The sequence below is a fragment of the Pelophylax lessonae genome (genome assembly GCF_965119305.1).
Source record: "Pelophylax lessonae genome assembly, chromosome: 10".
In the NCBI taxonomy this organism is placed as follows: Eukaryota; Metazoa; Chordata; class Amphibia; order Anura; family Ranidae; genus Pelophylax; species Pelophylax lessonae.
The window spans coordinates 119414285-119441793 of record NC_138777.1 but is presented as its reverse complement, the minus strand read 5'-3'; positions in this window follow the sequence as shown (position 1 = coordinate 119441793).

Here is a 27509-nt window from a genome sequence, read left to right as displayed (position 1 = left end):
ACATACAAATGTGGGTATAGGCTGAATATCTTTGTACATTTCCAGTTCAGGAAACTGGTGCCTTCTCAGACCCTAGTTCACATATCCTTGTGATAATGTAGAACATTATCATATATTCCTGGTTTTATAAATTTCTAAGCCCTGTGGTTCTTCACACACTATCTTTCAATTTTTCTCCTAGTAGTCCGGTTAATATATAGAACCAGAACTGTTAATAATAACATTAGCCTCTACCTTACTTTCTTTTGATAACAGTCATATGTTCCCCTTTGCTTTGGTTTTCTGTGTTTTTAATTTACTTAAACTTAAGCTCCCATTTTCTAAGCCTTTTTGTAAGGCCTGAGGCCTATGATAAGTTCTTGTGGCAAGTCTCTGGAGATCTTTCGCTATTGACTTTGATATATCACAGGCACATATTTTAATGCAACTTTATTTTTCCATGCTGACTAAGGTTTGCAATGGAATTTTATCCTATTACTTTTAAAATGAAGACAGCTGCGAGTAGCTGTTAAAAAGACACAAACAAGGTCCAGGGACAAAATCTCGATGTTTTACACAACACATCAGGCGCAAATAATTGTGTTAGGAAGAAACGCAACAATTCAAAACACATTAATTATCTGGAAACAAAACGTTGGGCTTTTTTTTTTTCCTTTAACATGCATTACTCCCCTTCACCATGTCCTCTTATGGCACATGTTTACTCGTATATTCACACATGTTTTGAGTTTGCTTTGTTATGTCCTAATAAGTGAATGCAAATAAGAGGCAATTAACATCTAGATTGGAAACAAATGATTAAATTCAAAATACAGTCCCATGTTGAAGGATCAATAAGAAATGAAATAAAACATGCACTATTTCAGTCAGCCATGACTGCTGGATTTTCGACTACAAAATGTAATTTTTACATGACAGTAAAGGTTTGAGTGACTGGTATAAAAAAAGACTAAATCGCTAACTGAATTAGGATGATCTTTGAGGTTTTTTTCAAGCTCCAAGAGGAACATGACTTACCAAGGCATGGCCACAGAATGACTGATATAAGTACATGGTTTAAACTCATGACCTTCCACCACTTGACATTATATTTACCTATTTACTTATGTGCACCAAGGTCCCTCATATGCTTTCTATTTGGATGGGTATACAGTAATATGGTTATACAGGAAGCAATAAAAAAAGCCTCGCCCTTCACAATTCTAGATACAGAAGGTTTTTAAAAAAAAACAGTACAAAGGGCATTACTTACATTCAATATAATGTGCCCCTAGTGCTGGCACTGGAGACAGGGTCAGAATTACAGCCAAAACTCCATTCTTATGTTAACTGGTGTAGGAAATGGTTTATTACATTCTTTTAATAAGCTGGAGTAGGGTTCAATGAGTACTGCTTATCAAATTCCTGTCAGCCAATACTTGGAAGAATAATATTGGTGATGGGAATTTGTTAGCCTTTAAGCCTTTATACTGTTGGATTGTTTTATTTGAACTTATTGAAACCATTTTAAATTAGTTTTCATGAACAAAATGTAATATAATTTACCTAAGTCCCCCGAACAGGCTTTGCTAGGACACACCTCAGTGAAGGTGCCGCACAGGGTCAGGAAATTGGTGGCATTTATATTCACGGCTGCCAGACTGGCGGTAGCCAGGTCATGGAGGTCCTCAACCATTCCGTTTGAGCTCGTAAAACATAAACTTTCTTGGATTATGCTTAACTAACGCCTCTTAGCTACCCTCTTGGATAGACGACCTCAATTCAACAAAACATGGGAACCTTGGATCCAATATCTCTTGCCTCCTTTGTAGCCTGGGCATGCCTGAGCCCCCTTAGCGTAACAATATTTGTATAGATGCACTCACTCTTGGACTTCTGTCTCTTTTTCTCTTTCTTTTCTCAGCTGCTTCCTTTTCTCTATTATTTTCCTTTTCTGTTTTCTTCTCCATTTATTCTTCTTGAGGTTTGGCCATGATAGGGTTAGGGACTGTTGATCCCGCAGTAGCTTTAGCTGTGGTTAGCTCACCCTCTTACCCTATGACCCTACAGTGATTGAGGTTGGGTGGGGGGGGGGGGGGGGGCGGCACACACCTTTCTGGGGTGCTTGGGCACATATCACCATGTTGGTGGCCAGGCGCTCTGGACTTTGTGGATCATTGAGTGATGGGAACAGTCTCATGGCTAACCTTATGAAACGAGTATTGTTGTACCCCTTTTTTATATGATCTTCCCCTCTTGAGTCTTATGTGCATTGCAACTTTTTATGTTGATTGTACTGTTTGACCAGTTCTGTTTAATTTGTTATTGCTTGACTTGAAAAACCCAATAAAAATCATTGGAAATGAAAAAAATGTAATATATTGTTTGGAGGATTTCATTTATTCTCAATATTTATAGATGATTTATTGTGCACAAATGTTCACTAAAAAAGAATATATATATTATTGAATCAGTGCTGTAATTATTAAATTGTTATATTACTTAATGTACTGTAATGATCACCTATGAGTGATGAGGGAATATAGCTTAGTGTAGCGTCACCTTTAGCAATCCCAGTTCCCAAGCAACCCTAGCCTACTGGTACATGTCTGCCTCCAAGAATGCCATGTTCACTGGCCAGGAAGTATAGGAGGCTAAAGAAAGGAAGAACAAAAGAGTTACTATGGTTCCGGGAGTGCAGCTGTTTGCAGGGGATGGCTGGGACTGGTTCCCCATAGGAACATAATCATTTGGACATACAGATGGGTCATTTCAGGCACAGGCAAAGACATGCTCAGTAAATAGGCAAAGGATTAGTCCAGGCAACAGGTATAAATGTGGTCTTTAAACAGGCCAGGATTAGTACAGACGACATTCAGGAACACAAAATATGACTGGCTCCACTATTATGATTCCTTCACATGTGAGGTTGGGGGGGGGGGTGTAAAACCTTGTGATTGAGATGTGGTTTTACTGCCCCTCAACTTCTACTCTCTTTACCTGCAGAGGCAGCGGCTAGGGGTATGTGAAATGAAGGGCGCTCTGGATGACAGGACTGACCAGAGATAATAGTGCTCAGGGATGATGGTGTGGGTCAGGCAAACAGATGACTGTAATGGCACTTGAGCAGCACTCCAAGAAGGAAGCAAATCTCTGGCAATGGAAAAACAAACAGAAGGCGCTTCCAAGTGCAGTAACACAAGACTTATTTATTGCCCAAGCATAAAAACACACAAAAAAACACTAGAAGTTATTTCATTAATAATGCTCTTAAAGACCATATCATTAACCAACAGGAAGCCTCTTTTCTGGTTAAAGAATTTCATTACACCCCATATTTTTATCATCTATTAAAGGTACATAAAAACCTTATCAACCTTATCAACTCTCCACGCTGAGCCATTGTGGCGGCAATTGAAAGTATTACTAGTGGCTCACAATATGTGGATTAGTGGATCAGTCTTTACAATCATACAATAGAGATGGCACACATTTGCTTAAACTTCTCTCACCATACACATGGGAGCCATCTTATCTTTGGGTCTCTCTTGACCGACAGTCTCTCTATACTTCTATACCTCATGATGTTAGATTACACACATTACAGTTCTTTTTATGCGAGGACCCTATGCTGAATCCCAGACAGGCCTCCTTCATCTTAGAAGCCACATCTTTCTGCTTTACCCACAATTATTTTTAATTTTATGGTGAGTTTTTTCTACAGGTGACTGGCACAGCTATGGGAGCCAATTTTGCTCCCTCATACGCCAACCTCACCATGGGTTTCTGGGAATGCTCCTACATTTGCTTTAATAACACCTTTTTATCCAACATCTTGTTTTATGGCAGGTTTATTGACAATGTCATCATTATCTGGGATGGCAGTGAACCTTTGGTACATGAATTTGTAACCCATTACAACAAAAACAGTATGGGCCTGTCGTTCACCACCATTATGAACAAGGATAATTTAGCCTTCTTAGAGCTGGAAATGTACCATGTTGGCAATCAAATACATGCCAGAAAACTACACCAAGAGGACAGCGGGAAATTCCTTCCTTCATTACAAAAGCTGTCACCACCACCGATGGCTCAATAATAACCCCAAAAGCCAATTCTGCAGACTCAAAAAATAACTGCACTAGAGAAGCAGATTATGATATTCAGAGCTGTGTTAGCAATAGATTCAATAACTACTATTGATACCTCCAGGATTCTATACTTTTATGTAGACATACACACCCACCCACATGCAGTATGTACAGTGTATATATATATATATATATATATATATATATATATATATATTCACTGTATGCTTGAGACACGTGCACATTTTTTATAAATAGAGCACTTAGTATAGTACATGAGATGAAGTTGTGCTGCCTTCAGTCACCCAGTCATGTGCAAGCATGATTGAGTATTCTTTTCAAAGTGAATTTTCACTTGGCTTTGCCTCATTCACTAAAATTCCCGATCATTATCAAAGACAGAAAAGGAAGTACTCCAACTTGGTCTCAGTTTCTGTCCGGATCAACAATTAAATAAATTCGAATTGGTGAAAGACCTTCACCTCTTCGCAAGGAATTTGACATATAAATTCCTCTTTGATAAAGATAAGGGTAATACAAACACACGGGATGAGGACTTATATAAAGGATTCAAAGCTCAGGATTTCCGCAATTTAAAAACATTAATGCAATTAATGGAGGAAAATAGACAACACCCAGACTATTCGTCATCTGACTCCTCCTCTGATGAGGACGAGGAGTCACATGGCGGCTTGAATAAATTCAAACCCAAGTCCACGCGCTTTCCCAAACTTCAAACCTGCCCAGCTATTTGGGCTTTTGTGAAGCATACTCAGAAGGAGATTGACAACTTGGATGCCCCCTCTTCTGGGGCCTCCAATTTGTCGGCCTCCCAAAGAGCTGCTTTAGATGACCTTATCCATGACGACCTCGTTGTCATCAAACCCTCTGACAAGGGTGGCAACGTGGTCGTCATGGACAGACATAACACAGTACTTGTACTTTTACTTTCAGTACTTGAGTAGCAATTTTTTTTTCAAAACTACTGGTACTTTTACTTTCAGTACTTGAGTAGCAACATTTTTTTAAAAAACTACTTGCAATACTTAAGTACAAAAAATGTTGAATACTTTAGTACTTCTACTCAAGTCACTTTTTGATCGAGCACTTCCACTTCTACTCAAGTCCCTTTTTGATCGAGCACTTGTACTTTTACTCAAGTATGGGTTTCGAGTACTTTATACAACTCTGGGCTCGAGTAGAGGAGAGCCGATAAGTGGCTCTGCTGAAAGGGGGGTCTGCGTTGATAATCAGCATATTGATTATTGGTGCAGCCCCATCAGCTGTGCCCACCAGGATGCCCACCAGTTCCTACCAGGGATGCCAGTCAGTGCCCACCTGGAATGCCAATCTGTGCCCACCTGGGATGCCAATCAGTGCCCATCAAGGATGCCATTCAGTGCCTGTCAGTAATGCCTGTCAGTGCCTCCTCATCAGTGCTACCTATCAGTGCCCTTTTTCAGTGCCCATCAGTACCACTATTAGTGGCCATCATTTCTGGCTATCAGTGCCCATAATTGCCACCTATTAGTGCCCATCAGTGCCACCTATCAGTGCCCATTAGTGATGCCTATTGGTGCTGCATATCAGTGCCCATCAGTGCTGCATATCAGTGCCTCCTATCAGTGCCCATCAGTGTTGTATATTAGTGCCTCTTCATCAGTGCTCATCAGTGCCACCTCATCAGTGCGGCCTCATCAGTGCCCGCTTTTATTCAGGACCACTTTTTTTCCACTGGAGCACCTTTGGAATATTTCCTTTGTGAAGCACCCAGAATTTTATTCTGTTGGTCATTTTTTAATGGACTTTATTTACTGCTTATTTTTTTCTTTTGATATTTACTGAAGTTTGCACAGCATTTTCACCACTTGCACTTTATTTATATTCATGTATCTGTATCAGGTTATACCTATTCCAGGTTAAACGTCATAGGTGTTCTGTTTAAAGGAACAGTGCATGTTTTTCACACCAATTTATTGTTTTTCAATGTTTCATGTTGTTTTTTTTTGTCGTTTATATTGATGGGATCAAGTCACAGTTGACTGCTATTTTTAAAGGAACAGCACACCATTTGTATATTTGTCATTCATAGTGTGACAGTGCTGAACACCGGAAATTGTCCTGAGTAGAAAGGGGGTTAAAGTGCTCAGTATTGAAGTGGTTAATAATATTTCCAGCTCTCTCTTATACTCCCACCTTTTACACCTCAACCCCCTCTAACTAATAGTTACAAATTATTTTTAAAAAATTCTAAGCGAAGAGTCTGTGCTTGGGTGACCATATTGCTGCTGGGATACCTGGACACTCCCCACTTCCCCATGCTCTATACTGCAACAGTGTGAAGATGTCACAGCGAGGGGTGGCAGCAAGACTGTTCAGCTGTAGGCCTAGACTCCTATATCACAGGTCCCATCTCCAACTCCAGGAAGAGGTGCTGATAAGGGGATTTCTATTTCTGATTTCTGTTTACAAAAGTGAATGGGTGAGATGGGGATTTGGGATGAAAGTTTTGGGCTGGGGGTTCATACTGTTATTGCTCAAAAAAGAGTTTAAAACTGTCTGCTTCAGATCCACCCTGCCTAATTTGAACTTATTCTAGTCTAATATGAGTCAAATTGGAACACAGCCAGAAGCAAGAAAGCAGGTTGATCCGGTAATCTCTATTTCAAGTTTCATCTCAATAGCAAATACCTAATACATATCCCATTAGTAAGCTAATGATGAATGACTTTTTATAAATGACACTTAGATATGTAGCTTCATTACTTGTATATTATTTAGTAAAGTTGAGAAGAGGAACTGGTGTTTTTTTGCTGAGTGTATACAATTGTTCTTTAGGAAAACTTTTTTGTTGCTTATAGCAACCAAATAGTTTTGAAGTATTTAGGTCTGAAAATGAAAAATACATGTTTTAATTGTTTGCCATGACCAACAAGATATTTTCCAATATTTAGGCTCCTATGTCTCAAAGTCTAGTGTGCTAGATATCTAGGTTATCTTCACTGTAAGCTGTGCTGAGCAATTACTGTACATAATCTTGCCTTCTGTAAACTGACTGCTGCACTGAATGCACAATATAGTAAGTTACATAGCTCTGACCCCTGCACTATAAGCTCTACATAGTCCTGACCACTGCACTCTATACACTGTGTTGTATATTACATAGCCCTGATTTCTAGAATATTCATGCTACATAGTGACTACAGTACTGTATATGCTATGGTACATTAACCACTTAAGCCCCGGAAGATTTTACCCCCTTCCTGACCAGGGCCTATTTTGCGATTCGGCACTGCGTGACTTTAACGGACAATTGCGCGGTCGTGCGACGCTGTACCTAAATGAATTTGGGTCCTTTTTTCCCACAAACAGAGCTTTCTTTTGGTGGTATTTGATCACCTGTGCGATTTTTTGATCATGCGCTATTAACAAAAAAAGAGCGTCAATTTTGCAAAAATAACAATATTTTTCACAATTTTTTATATGAAATTCCCAAAACAAAAAATGTAAAAATCAAAATTTTTTAACATTTTAGGCCAATTTTTTTTTTTTGTACCATATGTTTGGTAAAAAAAATCGCAAAAAGCGTATTTTGATTGGTTTGCGCAAAAGTTATTGCGTTTACTAACAAAGGGAAAGATTTTTGTCATTTTTGTTGTTTTTTTTTTTTAACGCGTAATGGCGGCGATCTGTGATTTTTTTTGCAGGACTGCGACATTGACTGACATTTCTGACACTTTTGGGGTTACCAGTGACATTACTACAGTAATCAGTGCTATACATATGCACTATTACTGTAAAAATGACACTGGCAGTGAAGGGGTTAACTTTTTTTTTGAGAGGGAGGGGTTAAGTGTGTCCCTAGGGGCGTGTTTCTAACTGTGATTAGATGTGGCTTGATGTGTAAGAACAGTGATCAACGGTCCTACATAGTAGAACCGTTTGATCACCATTCTTACACAAGGGAGACTGACAGGCGGCTTTGTTTACACTAGCCGCCTGCCTTTCTCCCGCTGTCACGGACGATCGCGAGTGCCCGTCGGACATCGGGTCCGCCGGGCACACACGCAGGGGGGTCCGTGACCGAGCGGGAGCGGGAGCGCGCATCCGGCGGCGCGCGCTTGCTCCCAAAACCCTTACAGGCTAGCGACGTAGCCCTACATCGCTTTGCCTGTGAGGGGCTGACTGCCGACGTAAATAGTCGTGCGGCAGTCGGCAAGTGGTAAAATACGGTAGTCCTGATCTATGCATTCTACATAAATGCTACATAGTTATGACCTCTGCACACTATACACTATGTGCTAAGTTACACACTGAAGAGGGCACACTGATCACACAACTTTGACTGTTTTACTCTATACGTTATGTTGTATGGTTGAACTCATGTGGAACTGGGTGGCCTGGTGCCTTTACTAAACCTTACTAACAATGTAACTATTTATAGTACATAGTTCTGACTGTTGCACCTATTGTAATATTGTGCAAAGTCCTAAGCACTGTATTCTATTCACTGTGCTGTACATTACATAGTTGTGATCGCTCAATCAATATGCACAATCGTATGGTCCTGACTGCCATACTCACAATTAGCAGAGGTACTATTACCATTGATAAATATTTACATCCTGTTGCAGCCAGAATTTTGACACAACAGAACACCCATTTATTTTGCCTGGTTGCCAAACCTCCAAACAGCTAGCATTAGGACCGAAGATATATACATAGTATTTTTAGTATTTATTGTGGAACTTGGATGGGAGAAGGGAATAGTGGGATACTCCAACTGGAACTATGTACATTGGATAAGGAAAACTCTCACTTGGCCTCACCAGATTGCTTGTGGAAGCAGTCACACTGCTTAAAGCATACTGCCACATGTATGGAAAGGGTAAGGTCTCCTTGTTCTTTCTCTCCAGTAATAGACTTGGTGAACTATATTATCTTCAGGATACTCTCTAGCATCCCCTTTACTCACACCCGTCCACTGACTCTTGTAGCTGCATGGGATGGCCCCCCTCAGGTCAGGCCCCTTGACACAGATCTGTACTCACTGTACTGCAGAATCAGATCCATCAGTGTTTCCCCTTCCAGTTAGCTTTACAGGACCTCCAGGTTAAGTTCATCTCTGGCCCTTTAGGCCCTCAGGTCAGCTATCTGAGGCCCAATGGCACCTCTTCAGAGGAGGAGGCAGCCACCCCCTCCCCCTGGGACTTGGCTATCCAGGCAAAAGACCCTGAGCACATGCGCTTCTGGCTTTTATACAGTATCCCAGAATGCACCAATGCACTTTTCCAATGTCAAATTACCAGGGCTGTATTAAACGCCTGTGCACTCATTTGTCAGGTTTCCTCCCACTGTCCAATATGCCTCCTTATTGGACCAGTGTAAAACACTCTGCAGACAGACTGAATTGCACCTGAGCACATTGAGCAGACCTCACTAGCAGATCCTGCTCTCTGGTAGGCAGAGAACAATATAGACTTACCTGCAATCCCTCTGGTAAGCAGACAGGACTCAAAAACTATACTCTCTCTCTAACACCTATCTAGGTGGATGCTACATCCAACCCCTGCCACACTGAGCCATGTCCTCACTGGCTCTGGGCATCCACCCCTACAAAAATACCTGTACAAAATGTACAAGGAGTATCCCACAAACATAGAAAAGATGGGAAAAGAAAATAACATATGTACAGTGCCATGGGGCATACCCCATATGTGGCCAGAGGATACAATAAATTAAGTGAAAAAATAGGAAGGTACGGGGTGCACCCCCCGCCAAACAAAAATCTGTCTGACAGGTGAAGCTAAAACATCAACAGCTAAACTACAAATAGCAATTTTACATGTACAAATGTAGACAGTGGACTGCCTTTCCAAGGCCAGAAGGTCCTCCACAAGCCTGCAAAAGAAAAGGTAAATACATAGCAATGTAAACATCCTACATACTTACGGCTTATGATGAGACTGCCCTCTCCATAGAGGCAACCTCACCCAAAAAAATCTCTGACACTAATATTCCCGTAGAGATCTTCAACACTGCTGGCCCCCTAAGGGCACGCTTGACTCGTTGCTCTATTGTGCACCTGTAATAGACGAAACAGAACAATTCCTGCCAATCTAACTAACTAGCACATTATCACAGGTTCCATCTGGGAACCATTTTTTTTTACTAGCAATAGGCACAGTCCCTCTCAGATACCAGGGCACTGACTCTTTCCTATTCTAGTCAGACCCACAAGTTAGGATGAAGAAATGCAGAGTCCACCCGACTGGTGTTCACAGTGTCCTTTCCTTCTGTAACACCTAGGCAACACATCTTCTCCTGGCAACAAGCTATTCTTGCTGGAGCCTGAGCAAAGCGTGCCTTACTTGTGAGTCTCTGTAAGAACTCTTCAAGGGATTGTTCACTCTGGCATCCCTCTTTCTGAAGAGGCAATGAGCCGCTACCCTTCTCTCACAAGGTAGCAACTCGCACAAAGATTCCTTCAACATTACTCTGACCCACTGGCCCAAAAGATCTTCGCAAAGTGTCCTTTAAGGAAAGCATCTTTGCAAAGTGTCCTTTAAACAAAGAATCTTTGTAAAGTGTAATTTCTCAACACTCCCTTTAACAGCAACAGTGGCCCAAGGCCAAGAAGATCTTCAAAAAGGGTCCTTTAATAGAATGTTTCTGTGAACTAGGGGGTTTGCCCCCTCCAGGTAGTAGCTCCTGGATTTAACAGGAGAAGCTCTTTGTGGCAAAAGTTCTTTCTCCCAGGTGACGGATAGAAGGGAAGGGGATTTGGGAACATGGCCTCCAGCACTAACAGCAACTTTAGTGTCAATGGGACTCTTCAAGCACTCAAGCCCCTTTGTAACTTTTTTCAGTAAGTATATCACACTCTTCAGGCTAACTAGCCCCTTGGTAACTCAACAGGAACAAGAACTCGGCACACCTCAGTAGTAGTGATCAGGATGAGGTATGCTGACAGTCTTGCTCTCAGGACTCAGAATACTGACAGCCCAGGCTTGGCCTTTTCCATCTGGGCGGTTAACCTCTACCCGATCAATGTAGATGGACCGCCCCAGATTCCAATTCGCCTTGATTGATTAAAAGGTGCCCCACAACTGAGGCTTGGATTGGTTCCAGTGTGGCATGGGGAAATATAGAAAGTCCCAGACGGCCTCTTCACACCAAGCCCCTCTCTTACTCTCTATTTCCTCCATTATCTCCTGGGGATCTTATGGATAATCATATCCATAGTCCATGGTCACCTTCCTTTGGACAAGGCGTTGGAAGCGTGAGAACCTGGGAAGTTTTGCCTGTCTCCTCTCCCAGGTGGGGTGTGCAGGGTCTCCATTTTCTTGATCAGGCTGAAGTAGGCTTTGTTCTGTGCCTGAGCCCGGGCATAGGTGCGAGGTGGGGATAGATCTGAGACCCTAGTGGAAAAGGCATCACAGAAGCCCAAGTTCTTTGCTCACTGCATGCAAACAATTGCTGCCTCTGTCTCTTTACTGAGGAAACTGGAACAAGTAGGGCTTCTCCTCTCCTCAGTTCCCCAGTCCCACTCAGTCTCCACTTCTGACCTCCAGTCATCAATGCCCTCTTCCAGGGACCCACAACAATGCTGGAAGCTAGGTGACCCTTCATCAATGGCCCCGACCTCCCCATCACTAGACAAACTGGAAGCCTTGTGCTTTTGGGCCCATTGACTCCCCTTTGCCTCTATAAGAGCTGGACTGTCAATTGTTGCGACCGTCACTGATACATTTTGTGGCTGCTGCATGGCCCTCACAACCTGCGTGTACTGCATCTCTAAAACGAGGGTCTTCCTGGTTTTGCAGATAGTATGGCAGGTTTTCATCACTGATCCCGGCCCCAGTGGTGCTCTTGGCCCTTTCCATCCTCTTCCGACAGGAATAGGCAGTTAACGAGTGGTTCCTGCCTCCCAATTCATTCCCAATTGGCAATCACTCTGTTCTGTCTGCAACATGACACTGCAGTGCCCACACTGACCCCCACACCACAGCAGCATGGACACATTCAGGCATTTGCTATATACCAGTAGTGGGAATGGTAGTGAAGGTCACTGAGTGGCAGCAGGTAGCATTTACTCAAAAGTGTCAAAACAGAACTCTTAGCCTGTCATCTTGAGAAACAGGGTCTGTGTACTCTTAAAACTTGTTTTTTGTTTTTTTGTTTTTCCTATAGCACTCATTTGGGTTTTTAGTAATTGGCCATTCTAGAACATTGACTGCTGGTTTTTCAATACATTTTGATTTGTGTGGTGTCACCACTTTGCAAAAGCACCCACCCTTTAAGGGTTACATCAGGTCAATGTGGTGTGATCTGATGTTTTACAGGTTTTTGTGGATGTCTCCTTTTGTCCCCATTATAGAGATTCTCTCTCCCTAATTGTTCTGATTACCAATGTTATCAGGAATAAAAGTTTGAGTTGTCACCAAAACTGAAAGAGGGGGAAAGTCTTCCAATGGGGAAACATGTTCCTGTGACAAATGTATAAGAGAGGATTTCCATCACATTAGAAAGATACCCTCTCACTTTCTGTTGAGTCTACATGAAGGACAGAAAATGAAGGAAAGTCTCCCAAAATATACCCAGACAGCAAAGAAAAATCACAGACAGTGATTTTGAACTCTCCCCTACTCTAAAAAAAAAAAAAAAAAAAAAAAAACAAGCTTTTGTTTAGGATGTACTCTAACAAGGATTTCATAAAACTTGGTGCATCTGTTAAGCAGAGTGGACCATGAATGGGCTCATGGTACACTTAAAGAGGACTTTCATGCTAATTAGTTCTTCTTCTCTTCCCCTCCCTCTCTTACACAACTGGGAAGAAATTAACATAAATTATCATTTTTATCCTTGCACAAATGCACTTTCTGAATCTGTGCCAAGACAAGAATGATTTGTCCACTCACCTGTTGCCTCCTTGGATGTCTACATCACATCCCAGAAGGCAGTATTTCAGTGCAAGTCTCATGAGTGCAGCGACATAGTGCTTCCCCACACATGCACACTTCAACTCAGATCAATATATGGATACTAGCAGAGAGGTTCAGCAGTCCGCTCACACATTGGGAGAGCTAGCATGAGTGCAGACTTAACATGGGTCATTGTCAGGTCCCATGGACCTATTGGATATAATTTCAATATGACAATGTAGGAGCAGAGGGATGAAAAAGAACTTGGGGCTGGAAGGAAGACAACACTAGATTCCATTGACTAGTAGTATAGCAAATCCAAAGAGTGTACAAGTGCAGAGTACGTGCGGCAATCCTAGGAGGAGTGCATAGTCCCTTGGTCCGTTGGAACTTTCATCTGTATCTGTAGACCAGGGGTGGGGAACCTTTTTTCTGCCAAGGGCCATTTGGGTATTTATAAAATCATTCGGGGGCCGTACAAAATTATCAACTTAAAAATGTGCCTGTTATATTTAGTCAAAAATGTAATTAACACACACACCCCTAATGTGATGGCTGCAACTGCTTCTCTTTGGTGAGGTGTGTGATGTTAGCTGGTATTGATGATGTTGCTACTCGCAACTGGTTTTCCAGGTTTGTGTCGGTCAGTCTGGAGCGCAGTCAAATTTGTGGTGGTAAGTTTTGAAAAGAACTGCTGGCGGGTAATGCTGGTGGGTATAGCTGGCTGGTACTGCTGTGGGTACTGCTGGCTCAGGCTGGTACTGCTGGCTTGTACTGTGCTGTGGGTACTGCTGGCTGGTACTGCTGGCTCAGGCTGGTACTGCTGTGGGTATTGCTGATTCAGGCTGGTACTGTGCTGTAGGTACTGCCTTGGGTACTGCTGGCTCAGGCTGATACTGCTGGCTGGTACTGTGCTTTGGGTACTGCTGGCTGGTACTGCTGGCTGGTACTGCTGTGGGTACTGCTGGCTGGTATTGCTGGGTAGAGGTATGGATGAGGCAACTAGATGGATGAACCGGATGAAGGGACCGAGACTGGAACTTCTGAAGCTCCCGCAGAAAATCTGGGCATGCATTTGAAGAAGAGGGCAAGTCCCTGGAAACGTGTCATGCACATCCCCTCTCCTGACATCCACCAGTCATTTTGACAGCTGTCATCCTCATGTGCAGCCTAGAATGCCTCTGCCAATACCCATACTTGGAGTTGGCTGACTGCCTGTCATTCTCAGGCTCTGTTTCGCTCAGTGATGTCTACAGCCTCACACTGATTACAGCTGCTTGGTTCCAGGTGTTCCCTATCCATGCTGTTTCTTGCTAACTTCTATGTAAGTGTTCTGATTTTTTTAACCTCCCTGGCGGTATGATTCTTTCCGATTTTAGGTGCTGAAAGCGGTACAATTATTTTGCATGTAATTCTCAAGAATGAGCAGCCCAAACCAACTATTTGATTTTTTTTTTTACTGTGTGTTCTTCTTTATAACATCTCGGGTATGATAAAGTTTAAAACACAAAATCATAATCATAAATTTGAATATAATAAATGACTATAAATAAGTAAAAGTACGTATATATATATATATATATATATATATACAGTGTATATATACATATATATATATATATGTATATACAGTGCCTTGCGAAAGTATTCGGCCCCCTTGAACTTTTCAACCTTTTGCCACATTTCAGGCTTCAAACATAAAGTTATAAAACTGTAATTTTTTGTGAAGAATCAACAACGAGTGGGACACAATCATGAAGTGGGACGAAATTTATTGGATATTTCAAACATTTTCAACAAATAAAAAACTGAAAAATTGGGCGTGCAAAATTATTCAGCCCCCTTAAGTTAATACTTTGTAGCGCCATCTTTTGCTGCAATTACAGCTGTAAGTCACTTGGGGTATGTCTCTATCAGTTTTACACATCGAGAGACTGAAATTTTTGCCCATTCCTCATTGCAAAACAGCTCGGGCTCAGAGAGGTTGGATGGAGAGTGTTTGTGAACAGCAGTTTTCAGTTCTTTCCCCAGATTCTCGATTGGATTCAGGTCTGGACTTTGACTTGGCCATTCTAACACCTGGATATGTTTATTTGTGAACCATTCCATTGTAGATTTTGCTTTATGTTTTGGATCATTGTCTTGTTGGAAGACAAATCTCTGTCCCAGTCTCAGGTCTTTTGCAGAGTCCATCAGGTTTTCTTCCAGAATGGTCCTGTATTTGGCTCCATCCATCTTCCCATCAATTTTAACCATCTTCCCTGTCCCTGCTGAAGAAAAGCAGGCCCAAACCCTGATGCTGCCACCACCATGTTTAACAGTGGGGATGGTGTGTTCAGGGTGATGAGCTATGTTGCTTTTACGTCAAACATAACATTTTGCATTGTTGCCAAAAAGTTCGATTTTGGTTTCATCTAACCAGAGCACCTTCTTCCACATGTTTGGTGTGTCTCCCAGGTGGCTTGTGGCAAACTTTAAACGACACTTTTTATGGATATCTTTAAGAAATGACTTTCTTCTTGCCACTCTTCCATAAAGGCCAGATTTGTGCAGTATACGACTGATTGTTGTCCTATGGACAGAGTCTCCCACCTCAGCTGTAGATCTCTGCAGTTCATCCAGAGTGATCATGGGCCTCTTGGCTGCATCTCTGATCAGTCTTCTCCTTGTATGAGCTGAAAGTTTAGAGGGACGGCCAGGTCTTTGTAGATTTGCAGTGGTCTGATCCTCCTTCCATTTCAATATTATCGCTTGCACAGTGCTCCTTGGGATGTTTAAAGCTTGCGAAATCTTTTTGTATCCAAATCCGGCTTTAAACTTCTTCACAACAGTATCTCAGACCTGCCTGGCGTGTTCCTTGTTCTTCATGATGCTCTCTGCGCTTTAAACGGACCTCTGAGACTATCACAGTGCAGGTGCATTTATACGGAGACTTGATTACACACAGGTGGATTCTATTTATCATCATTAGTCATTTAGGTCAACATTGGATCATTCAGAGATCCTTGCTGAACTTCGGGAGAGAGTTTGCTGCACTGAAAGTAAAGGGGCTGAATAATTTTGCACGCCTAATTTTTCCGTTTTTATATTTGTTAACAAAGTTTGAAATATCCAATAAATTTCGTTCCACTTCATGATTGTGTCCCACTTGTTGATTCTTCACAAAAAATTACAGTTTTATATCTTTATGTTTGAAGCCTGAAATGTGGCAAAAGGTTGAAAAGTTCAATGGGGCTGAATACTTTCACAAGGCACTGTATATACAGTATATATATATATATTTATATATATATACATAAAAAGTACAGTAAAACTGCAGGAAAGGGCACTGGGGGGCAATCTAATGTGAATTTATTTTATTTTGCAATGTATCAGTGTGTTTGGTGTGTTTTACTTTTGAATTTGCCGCCGGTTCCACCCCCCTGTGAGCGTCACATCACAGGAGACGGAAGCCGGGGCACAGAGAGCATCAGGAGGAAGATCCGCTGCCGCACACCGCCCGCATACATCGCTGGATCCCTGTGACAAGGTAAGTAACCCCTCTACCAGGATCCAGCGATGCTTCTGGCAGTACCCCGAGTGTGGCTCGGGGGTTACCGCTTTTGGCACTGAAATGTAACCCCGAGCCACACTCAGGAATACCGCTAGGAAGGTTAATAAAGTGTTTTTAATTTGATACTGACCTCAGCGCCCTGCTATTCGTTTTCTTATTTTTTTCTTTTAACATGAAGGAATAATTATTGATGACTAAAAATAACTGATCCTAATGACCCCTTAAAGGTGCTCATTTTGAAGTGGATTATGTTTATGGTTTTTTTTTGTTTTTTTTGTAATTTGATTCAAAACATTCAGGTTTTTTGAAGTTGACCAGTTCTTAACATGATAGCTATGAAAAATGTGCTCATCTGGGTGTGCCAAGGTGACCAAATAGGGGTCTACAGATGTTTTACATATTACAATTAATTTCTGTTATATCAGTGACCTATGTTACTGCATTTTACAACATGCATGTAGGGTCAGTCCAATGATATAAAAAGAAATAATTCAAAGAAAATAACGTTTACATTTATTTTTGTAATCTCAAGCTAAATATGGATATAGAAAGTGTGGATAGATTCTACTTTGATAAAAGAGAGATTGCAACAATGTAGCAACCTTCTCTAATACACCTTGGACACTGGTTAATGCTGACAATGTTTTTCTAGAACATTCTGAGAAATGTCTGCACTGTATACTCATAATAGTATAACAATAAAATAATTTAACAAAAAAAAAAAGACTGTAAACAATTTAAGGGACACTAATATGCATATACTACATTTAAATGGATAACAGCTGTCCCTGCATATGCTCCTTTACAGGAGTGTTCACATCCCTTGATCACTGTCAGTGATAAGCGATCAACAGATAAGCCCCTTCTTTGTTATTAAAGCCGATATCCTTTTGTACTTTCCTGTTGCAAAGAAGAGAGACAGACTTTGTATTGTAGCTGAATATTAAACAGTACACTTCCTAAATGGAAAAAAGTCTCTGATTAAAATTTCACAAATTAGTAAAGGATAGGGCTCAGGATAAGAACGGTTAAGTTGATCAAATTCTTATGCCTGGTATTGCTCATCTCCATCTAACATTAGACAAGTTAGAAACATTAGTCTGCCTATAACAGAGAACTCCATAAGCTATGCTCCAGTGGTTGTCTAATTCTCTCTGCATGCCCTAAACATTTATTTAAAGGGAAGAAGAGCATCAGGGTAATTTAAAGTAGAAAAACAAATTCAAGTTGACAGCATGGTTAATGATCACGTGACACACATATTTCTGTGCTGTGCACACTATGTCCTTTGGTCTCACTTTAACCTATTAGTACTTCACTTCAAAAACATTTCTTCGGCATGGCCTGGCTTTTCTCTCTGCACAAGCTGTAAATGTTTTACTTGTGAGAACATACATGACAATAAATTAGGTGGATATTAATCAAAGCTGCTTTGTCAAAGTGATTATAATTTTTTTCCCCTAATTTTGCATAAATGATTGCACTATACAAACAAACTTAGCAAATGAGCAGATCTGTGATACTCGCTGACAGAGAATTTTTTTGCAAAGGGCTTTTATTTTCTTGGACATGCTGGTCAATTAGTTCCATACTTTTTATTGTATCAGGAGTCAGAGAGCTCAGTCAGAGTGCATGGTATTGGTTTAATTTATGGCAGGAGGAATTTCAACTTGCTTTTTTTACATGATACTGATTGCAAACAGCAGCCAAGCCAAAAAAGGAGAGAGAAAGGAAGAACACAGTTGTCGTTAATTGGATTCATTATTGTGACCTATGTTAAAGGATAACAAACCATGCTCATAACTAACTTAAGCAACAACAGCCTCTCCCTGACCCATTACAAGGCTTTTTGGACACCTTTTTACCTTTCTGACATGCGTGGACAAGCTGGCCCATGAGCCATGTCCTACACCAGGTCTTGGGCAGTGCCTTGGACCTCTTTTACTCTAAAAGGACTATGAGGTAATGTACAATTTAAAAGTGGTTTCACATGTTTACATTGTAGTTACATATATTACTGCAAGCAAGGCACCACAGCATGCTTTCTGAAAAAAAAGCAACATATTAAGGTAAATAACCTGAATTGCAGAACACCAAAACATATGGTAACACACTTCTATGACTTTCAGTGTGATGTGTCAAGAGAAAAGGGCCAAGTCAAGTACAGTTTTTGATATGAAAGTATAAAGAAGCTGGGTTAAACAGGAGTTTTCACCAAGATGGCCTAGGTCCACCCTGCATCTGTTTGGATGGGATAGTCGCATACCTGTTGTTTGAATGATGTCTGCCACATTGTGTTACACTTTTTCTGGCCTGCTACTCACATATTCTTGACCAGAAGCCTTAGCCTAATACCCCAAATAAGTGAATGTCCAGTTGCACATTTACCACTTTACCGAATAACTTTATTACAGCACCGCTGGCAAGGAGGGACACATATCCGCCGGAAAGACCGGACCCCGCCACTGGTCCCTAAGGCCCGGCCTCCGGGTGTCAGCAGAGAATGTTAAAGAACATAAAAAATCTATTAGCACGCATTAGCCCACATTAAACAAAGTCAAAGAAGTAAATACATAATAGCTACAAATATAGCATACATGTATATTTAGATTATTCCCAATACCGAGATTACGATATTGGACATTGTAACTCAGTACATATTCCATACAAATATATAAATAGACTCATTGAATCGGTCCACATGGGACCTATTTTAGACATTCATCAGGAGAAGGGAAGGAGGAAAAATGGATAGGAAAGTGAAATGGGAAAGGGAAGAGGGGAGGGAAGGGGGGAGGAAATAGGCATGGATGAGAAACGGGGAAGGGAAGACTAAGGAAGGGGAAAAGGGGAGGGGAACATGGAACAGTTAAAGGACCGTGGAACAAAATCCCAAGGGGGAAGGGGAAAGGGGGGGGGAAAGAAAAAGACACAAAAAAAGGGGAATAATTTGTTTGATCTCTAAATCATGTAGAGATTATAGAAAAGGCTTATATGAGACAACCTCATTCAAGCCAGGGGGAGTAGTGGCATTTAGCCTTTCAATCCATTGGGTTTCACGTTGAAGCAATTTCTGATCCCAATTGCCCCCACGTGGGTCCTCAGGTATGGCATCAAGAACGAAAAATTTCACCACCTCAGGGTGGTATCTATGGTGAAGGCCAATATGGCGTCCAACTGCTGTTAGTTTACCACCTGAGGAGTAATATAAATGGTCTCCTATTCTCTGGCGTAGCTCTCGTCTGGTTTTGCCAACGTAGTATGCCCTACATTGGCAAACCATCAGATAAATTACACCCCTCGTTCCACATTGACTGTGGCTTCGAGGGGTCCACAATTCCCCATTGGGGAGTCGGTAGGTTGAACCCTCCATTATCCAAGGGCAGCGTGGGCATTCCTGGCAGGGAAAGGTACCTCTATTACCTGAAGAGCGGGATCTAGCTGTGGTGTAGTGACTATGGACCAACTGGTCCCGAAGGGACGTGGCCCTTCTAAAGACCAGCTCTGGGGTGTCCCTAATATAATTCTTTAAAATATGGTGATCAGTAAGTAGATGCAAATGACGAGTGATTACTGAACGCAATTGTTGATGATGTGCTGAATATCTAGTAATTAGTTTGACTGTATGAGATGTATCCGGTTTTCTAGGTGGGTACAGTAGAGACGATCTGCTCCTGGCTCGGGCCTTATTGAAGGCCTTCCTCAGAGTGGTATGGGAATAACCTCTCTGGAGGAGGCGTTCCCGAAGAGCATGGGCTTGACTGTAAAAGTCATCATCCCTAGTACAATTCCGCCTAAGGCGTAGATATTGGGCACACGGGATGCTCTGTATTAGAGGTTGGGGATGAGCACTTGACGCGTGTAATAAAGTATTACCTGCGGATGGTTTCCGGTATAGGTCCGTGAATATAGTGCCATCCTCAGATTTCAAAATGGTGAGGTCCAGAAAAGTGATCTGGGACTCATGGTAAGTATATGTAAAGCATAGATTCCAATCATTCCTGTTAAGGTCTTTCAAAAAAGAATGGAGTATCTCTATGGGGCCTGTCCAGGCCAGGAGCAGATCGTCAATATATCTGTACCAAAAAGGTACAAAAGGTAAATACTCTGCAAAATTCTCATTAGAAAAGATATACCTCTCCCAGCCCCCCAGGTAGAGATTCGCATATGACGGCGCGCATGTGGTCCCCATGGCCACGCCCTGCCTCTGCAGAAACATATCCTCCATAAATGTGAAATAATTACGAGTGAGAATAAACCGAAGCAGGGTAAGAATGAAAGTGTTTAGCTTCCACGTGGTTCTATCCTGTTCCCTTAGGAACTCACCGATTACTTTGATACCCCATTCATGTGGGATGCTGGAGTACAAAGCCTCCACATCAATCGCAACCAGTAGGGCATCTGGGGGGAGCTGAACCCCCTCAATATGTTTGAGAAGATCGGTAGTATCTTTAATATAGGAAGGCAGGGCGTGGACATGGGGAGCAAGATGCGAGTCGACATATTTACTGGCACTGTCCATGAGGGACCCTATGCCAGACACGATAGGTCTACCTGGGGGGGAGGAGAGGCATTTGTGTGTCTTGGTAAGTGTGTAAAAAGTAGATGTTCGAGGAAATTTGGTAAACAAAAACTGGTAAGTGTCCTTATCAATCAGGCCTTTGTGCCATGCATCTAAAATGATCCAATTGTATTCCTGGCGGAAGTTCTGGACCTCTGTGGGAGAGATTTTTTGATACCACTCTTCGTTGGTCAGAACATCTAAACACATGTTTTGATACTGTGCATGAGACATGATGACAATGTTGCCCCCCTTATCGGAGGGCTTAATCACTATGTCCTGTCTTTTTTGCAATCTTTTCAAGGCTAGATTTTGCTCTGGAGTGAGATTGGAGTCAGTATTTTCCCAGTTGGTCTTCTTTAAATCTGCAATGGAATGATGCAAAAAAGACCAAATGGTGGGGCACGTCATGAGATCAGGGAATTGTGTAGAAGGAGGTTTGAAAGCCCTTTTGGGGGCAATGGTTTCTGAAGGACTGGTCGTCATGGCTGGCGGGGACATAGGAGGGGATTCATCGGAATCATTACTTTCATCATAGAGCAACATAAGGTCACGTAAGGCCTTATATTCAGCCATTGTAAAGTGTTTAGTGCGTTGGGTGAGTTCATTTTCTAGATAAAGGTTTTGTTTGTCCTTATCAAAAATGAACTTATAAGTCAAATTTCTTGAGAATAGATAAAGATCTTTGATGGTATCCATCACATTAATGGAATCAAAAGGGCAGAAGCCCAAACCTAAATGAAGTACTGAGGTTTCGTCCTGGGTGAGGAAGTGGCTAGTGAGATTGATAATATTCAACCCTGTGTGTTCGTGGGAGAGGGAGTGTTGGGAAGTGGTGGAAGAGGTGTTTGGATTTTGGGGAAATACACATCCAAGTTGCCTTGTGATTTGCGGTGTTCGATTAGGGCTGGGTCTAAAAAACCGTCATCAGCCGGTGTAAGAGTGCGAGATGTGCTTGCTATTGTATTCAGTGCCCTAGGAATTGTGCTATGTAGTGTGGTGTTGATTTTGGGTTGTTTATTGGCTTTTTTGCCTTTAGATTCATTAGGTGAAATTCCAGGGTGAGACCGCTTTCTAACATTGCCTTGTTTTAATTGACCTGGAGGTCTAGACTGACTGTGTAGTGAAGAAACCGAAGAAACAGAAGAATCGGATTCTGTGTATTCGTAGGTTTGGGGAGGATTGTGGGGGTGGGGGGTACCCCTTCTTCCCACAGATCTTCCCGACCATTTATATGCATATCCTTCAGAGAAGGCTAATTGATCCTTAATGAATTTATTTTGTTTTTTGGAAATAATGTCTTTATTTAGGTTCTCTATTTTGTCTTTTATTTCTTTCCATTTAGCAGGAAAAGAGGGGAGTTCCAAAATATGTTTGTATTTTTCTTTTAGATTTTCAATGTCTTTATCCAAAATGGTCATGTCCTCTAAATATTGTTTTCTTAGTACTTTCATAAGATCTGAACTACATTGGGTCAGACATTTTTCCCACTCTTGCTTCAGTTTTGCCGTAGGTTCCCTGATAGTGGGAAAAATCTGTACCCTCAGCCCAATAGGGCAAATTTCCTGATCAATATAATATTTAAAATATTCTAAATGCCAGTAAAGATTCGACTTACGTTTAAGTAGACCGAAAATTTTGTTATAGAAATGTTTGGAATCTTCCTCGATTTTTCTACCTGTCAAACAGGAAGTGTGGATACCAGTCATGAATCCTGTCCATGCTGTTCCCAAAACGTCCATGATGGCCAGTCCCAGGTGCAAAAAAAGGAACTAGGAAAAAATCTGGAGACGGAACAAAACTAGAAGGGAAGGGAGGGAGTAAGTGGGCAGAGAAGGAATGGGTGGGTGAGGAAGGAAGGGGAAGGCAAGGATGCACCATGCGGAGAGGAGGTTCTTGAGGCAGCATTTCAGGTAACAGTCAATAGACTCAGTCTACGCCATACCTATTTCTATATTGATCGGATCTTCCATTTATACTGTGGTTATATTTCCCTTTTTTTAGGATCTTTTCTTTCCTTGTATGATACGTTTTGGCATATCATTACTATACACCGATGGAATAACATATGGATACAAGGAGTGCCTTGGATTAGAGCAAATATAGGGTTTATCCCTGTCTGGGCTTTTCCCAGGGGGCACCCCTCTTCTCTTTTCTCTCCCCCCCTTGGTCACCCTCTTGACCAGACTATTAATGGAACTCACAACTAATTTTTGTGATACTTTTTGATGCTGTGTCCTTGCATCCTCTCTGCATGGTTATATCTACATGAACGTTTTTGAAAGGTGATTATTACTTCTTAACATGAGTGGTCTATGTACTTCCCTCCCTGTCTTTCCCATCCTTTGTTTGTCAGTTTCTTCCTCCCCTTTTCCTGTTGTCCTGCCCCCTCCCCTTCCCCTTCCCCTTCCCACGTTTATTTCCTCCTTCCCCCCTCCCCCCCCTTCTCCATCCCTGGTCCCCTTTTCCTCCCCTTCCCTCCTCCCTTTCTCTCCCCCCCCTCTATCCCCCTCCCCTTCTCTTTACATTGACAATACTCAGAGTTCTATTGTATTTATCAACTTTTTGTGTATTCTTTCATAAACATGTTAAGGATCATGATACCAGTTCATAGTAACATGGGATGCACTAGTGGAAAATGTGGACTTAAGTCGGCGTGTACACCACGTGGAGAGGCTGTTTGGTTATATCGGCAGAGACCGGGCTCCTTTATTTGGCAACCCAATTTTGGCTTTTGACAGCAAATTTCTCTAAAGCAGGGGGATGCATCGTTTTGATGCTCTATGCAACAAATGAACATTTGAATATTGATTTGTGCTTGGCGGCCATCAAGGGTCAAACGTTTTGGAGCTACATGTGACACGCTCGTATAAGGATCAGATATCTTACTGACACAAAGACTTAGCACACTAAGCATGCCTGCTCAATGGACAAGGTTACAGGAATTGTCTGAGGAAGTGACTTGAGCGAAACGCGTCGCGATTCCACATTTTCCACTAGTGCATCCCATGTTACTATGAACTGGTATCATGATCCTATCATGATTTGGTAGATTTTTTATGAATTGCCTTTTGTTTTGAGAGGCTTTTTTGGGATCCAGTGGACAACCTGTACTGTCTCTTGTACATGTATTATTTGCGTATTGAACACATGTTCTTTGATACAGCTTTGTATGTTTTTAATAATAAATGATATATTTTTATATATAATATGGTTGTATTCATTTTCATCAGGATCAATACCCACCATTAGCCTTAAAGTCCCAATACCATTTGAGACTGAGAGAACCCAATACGCTGTGGGATCCTCTCATCCCTCTCCTCTTTTTCCACAGTGCACTTTCACCCCCTTCCTGCCCAGGCCAATTTTCAGCTTTCAGCGCTATCATACTTTGAATGACAATTGTGCGGTCACGCTACACTGTACCCATTTAAAAATTTTAGCATTTTTTTCACACAAATAGAACTTTCTTTTGGTGGTATTTAATCACTGCTGGGTTTTTTATTTCTTACACCAAAAAAAAAAAAAGAAACAAGACAGAACATTTTGAAAAAAAAAAGTTTCTTATTTTCTGTGAGTACATTTTGAAAATAAGTAATTTTTCTCCTTCACTGATGTGCACTGATTAGGCTGCACTGATGAGGAAGTGCTAATATTCCACACTGATGGACACTGATTGGCAGCACAGATGAGCAGGCACTGACTGGCAACACTACGGGCACTGATGGTGGGCAATGTGGGCACTGTTTTTGTGCTTTTTTGTAATCAGTGCACTGATGATCAGTGCCCTGATTACCTTTTCTAGGTTGCCCTTTGAGGAGGAGCCGCTAATCGGCTCTTCTTGCCACACACTCTGACAGTGTGAGGCGAGGAGAGCTGATAAACGGCACTTCCTCATTTTTCATGTGACTGGCTGGGATTGGACACAGCCGATCACATGGGTAAAGAGCCTAGTCATTGGCTCTTTACCAAAATCAGGGTTGCGCTGTATCCTAGCAACATGGCGTGGCCACGATCGCCGCACTGCGCTCCCCAGCGGGCGCGCAAGAGAGGCTGTTTTGGTGCACAGTCATATGATGCCATGCCAGAACATTTGACGGTGGGCGGGCAGGAAGTGGTTAAATAATCCCTGTCTCTTTTAAGGTCACTACTATAAAGTAAACCTCTGGATATAACTGTTTGTGGTGACAGTGTGTGTTACAACATTTATTTTATGTCAGAATTGTTATCGCTAATTGTTAGTGTGAACAATTGATATTTTGCAATAAAAATATCTGGTGACAGTGATTGATCTAAGGTATAAGGCGATAACTGCATGGTTAACCACTTAAGCCCCGGAAGATTTTACCCCCTTCCTGACCAGGGCCTATTGTGCGATTCGGCACTGCGTGACTTTAACGGACAATTGCCCGGTCGTGCGACGCTGTACCTAAACTAATTTGACGTCCTTTTTTCCCACAAACAGAGCTTTCTTTTGGTGATATTTGATCACCTGTGCGATTTTTTGATCATGTGCTATAAACAAAAAAAGAGCGTAAATTTTGCAAAAATAACAATATTTTTCAAATTTTTTTATATGAAATCCCCCCCCCCCCAAAAAAATGTAAAAATCTAAATTTTTTAACATTTTAGGCCAATTTGTTTTATGCTACATATGTTTGGTAAAAAAAATCGCAAAAAGCGTATTTTGATTGGTTTGCGCAAAAGTTATTGCGTTTACTAACTAAGGGAAAGATTTTTGTAATTTTTGTTGTTTTTTTTTTTAACGAGTAATGGCGGCGATCTGCGATTTTTTTTGCGGGACTGCGACATTGCAGCAGACAGATCGGACCCTTGACTGACATTTTTGACACTTTTGGGGGTATCAGTGACATTACTACAGTAATCAGTGCTATACATATGCACTGTTACTGTAAAAATGACACTGGCAGGGAAGGAGTTAACTTTATTTGAGAAGGAGGGGTTAAGTGTGTCCCTAGGGGCGTGCCTCTAACTGTGATTGGATGTGGCTTGAGGTGTAAGAACAGAGATCAACGGTCCTACATAGCAGAACCGTATGATCTCCTTTCTCACACAGGGAAGAATGACAGGCGGCTTTGTTTACATTAGCCGCCTGCCTTTCTCCCAGTGTAACGGACAATCGCGAGTGCCCGGGGGACATCGCGCTTGCTCCCTAGAGCCTCACAGGCTAGCGACGTAGTCCTACGTCGCTTTGCCTGTGAGGGGCTGACCACCGCAGTAAATAGTCGTGCGGCGGTCGGCAAGTGGTTAACCATATCCATCGATGATCGCTCTAGATTGCTTAGATTGTGTCCCAGCAAGCTGGAAAATCATTGTGCAGGGTGGGGCTGAGAGTGTCATTGTTGCACATAAGTGGGGATGTGCTGTGAGTTTGACTAGGCTTTAGTTCCAAGTTGGTCAAGGTGGCTGGGGTCTGATGCCATGTCCATAACACAAGGAAGTGAACATAGGGATTAGGATGTGGGTGGGAGTAAGTTTACCCTTAACTAGGTCGTGACTGAACGTCTGTGAGAGGAAGGGGAGGGCTCTCAGACATAAACCCTCTTGTGTCTATATTCGCAATCACTGTGTTTGGTCATCACAGAGATCACAAGGTACTAAGCCACTCTGTGGATCATCAATTCCTTCAAATTATTGGGTCTTGTGAATCAGCTGACCAGGGGCAACAGTTAAGCAGTGCATTGAGAACTGCTCATCTTTCCCTAATCTTCTATCAGATTTGACGGGCCTTCCGGTTAATCTCACCAAATCTGTAGCAATACCCAAATACATCCCCGATTTCAAGAGTGAAGCTCTTAAACGGGCCTTTCCTTTTGCTTGGTCTTATGCTTCTAGTTCTTACTTGAGTGTCATGTTGTCTGCAACTTTCCATCAACTATTTCACTTTTATTATCCCCCTTTGGTTGCCCATCCTAAACAGATGCCAAAACTGCTATCCTCCTTCTGCATTTCTTTCTTGAAGGATTGTCGCTTTCAAAATGACGGTATTCCCTAAGGTAATATACTTTTTTAGGATGCTATCAATTAGCCTTTCAGAGACTTACCTGTTACATATACCAGCAGAGATTAAGAAATGCATTTGGTGTAATGAGCATCCTAGGTATGCCAGAAACATTATATGTATACTGTTCACATTATCAAGGTGGAGCTTGAATCCCAGAGATATGGTTATACTATCTGGCCTCTCATTTGGCCCAATAAGCTCAGTGGAGCAATTTAGATTCTAGGGTCCCCTGGCTTATGTTTAAGAGTTCCTCTGTTCTCCCATATTTTTACCAGGTTTACTTTGGTCTCCCTTAGCTTCCATTAATGTACTTATGAAACACAAATTTCAGTTTATCTCAATCGTTTCTCCTTGTATGGATCATTTTGAGAACATC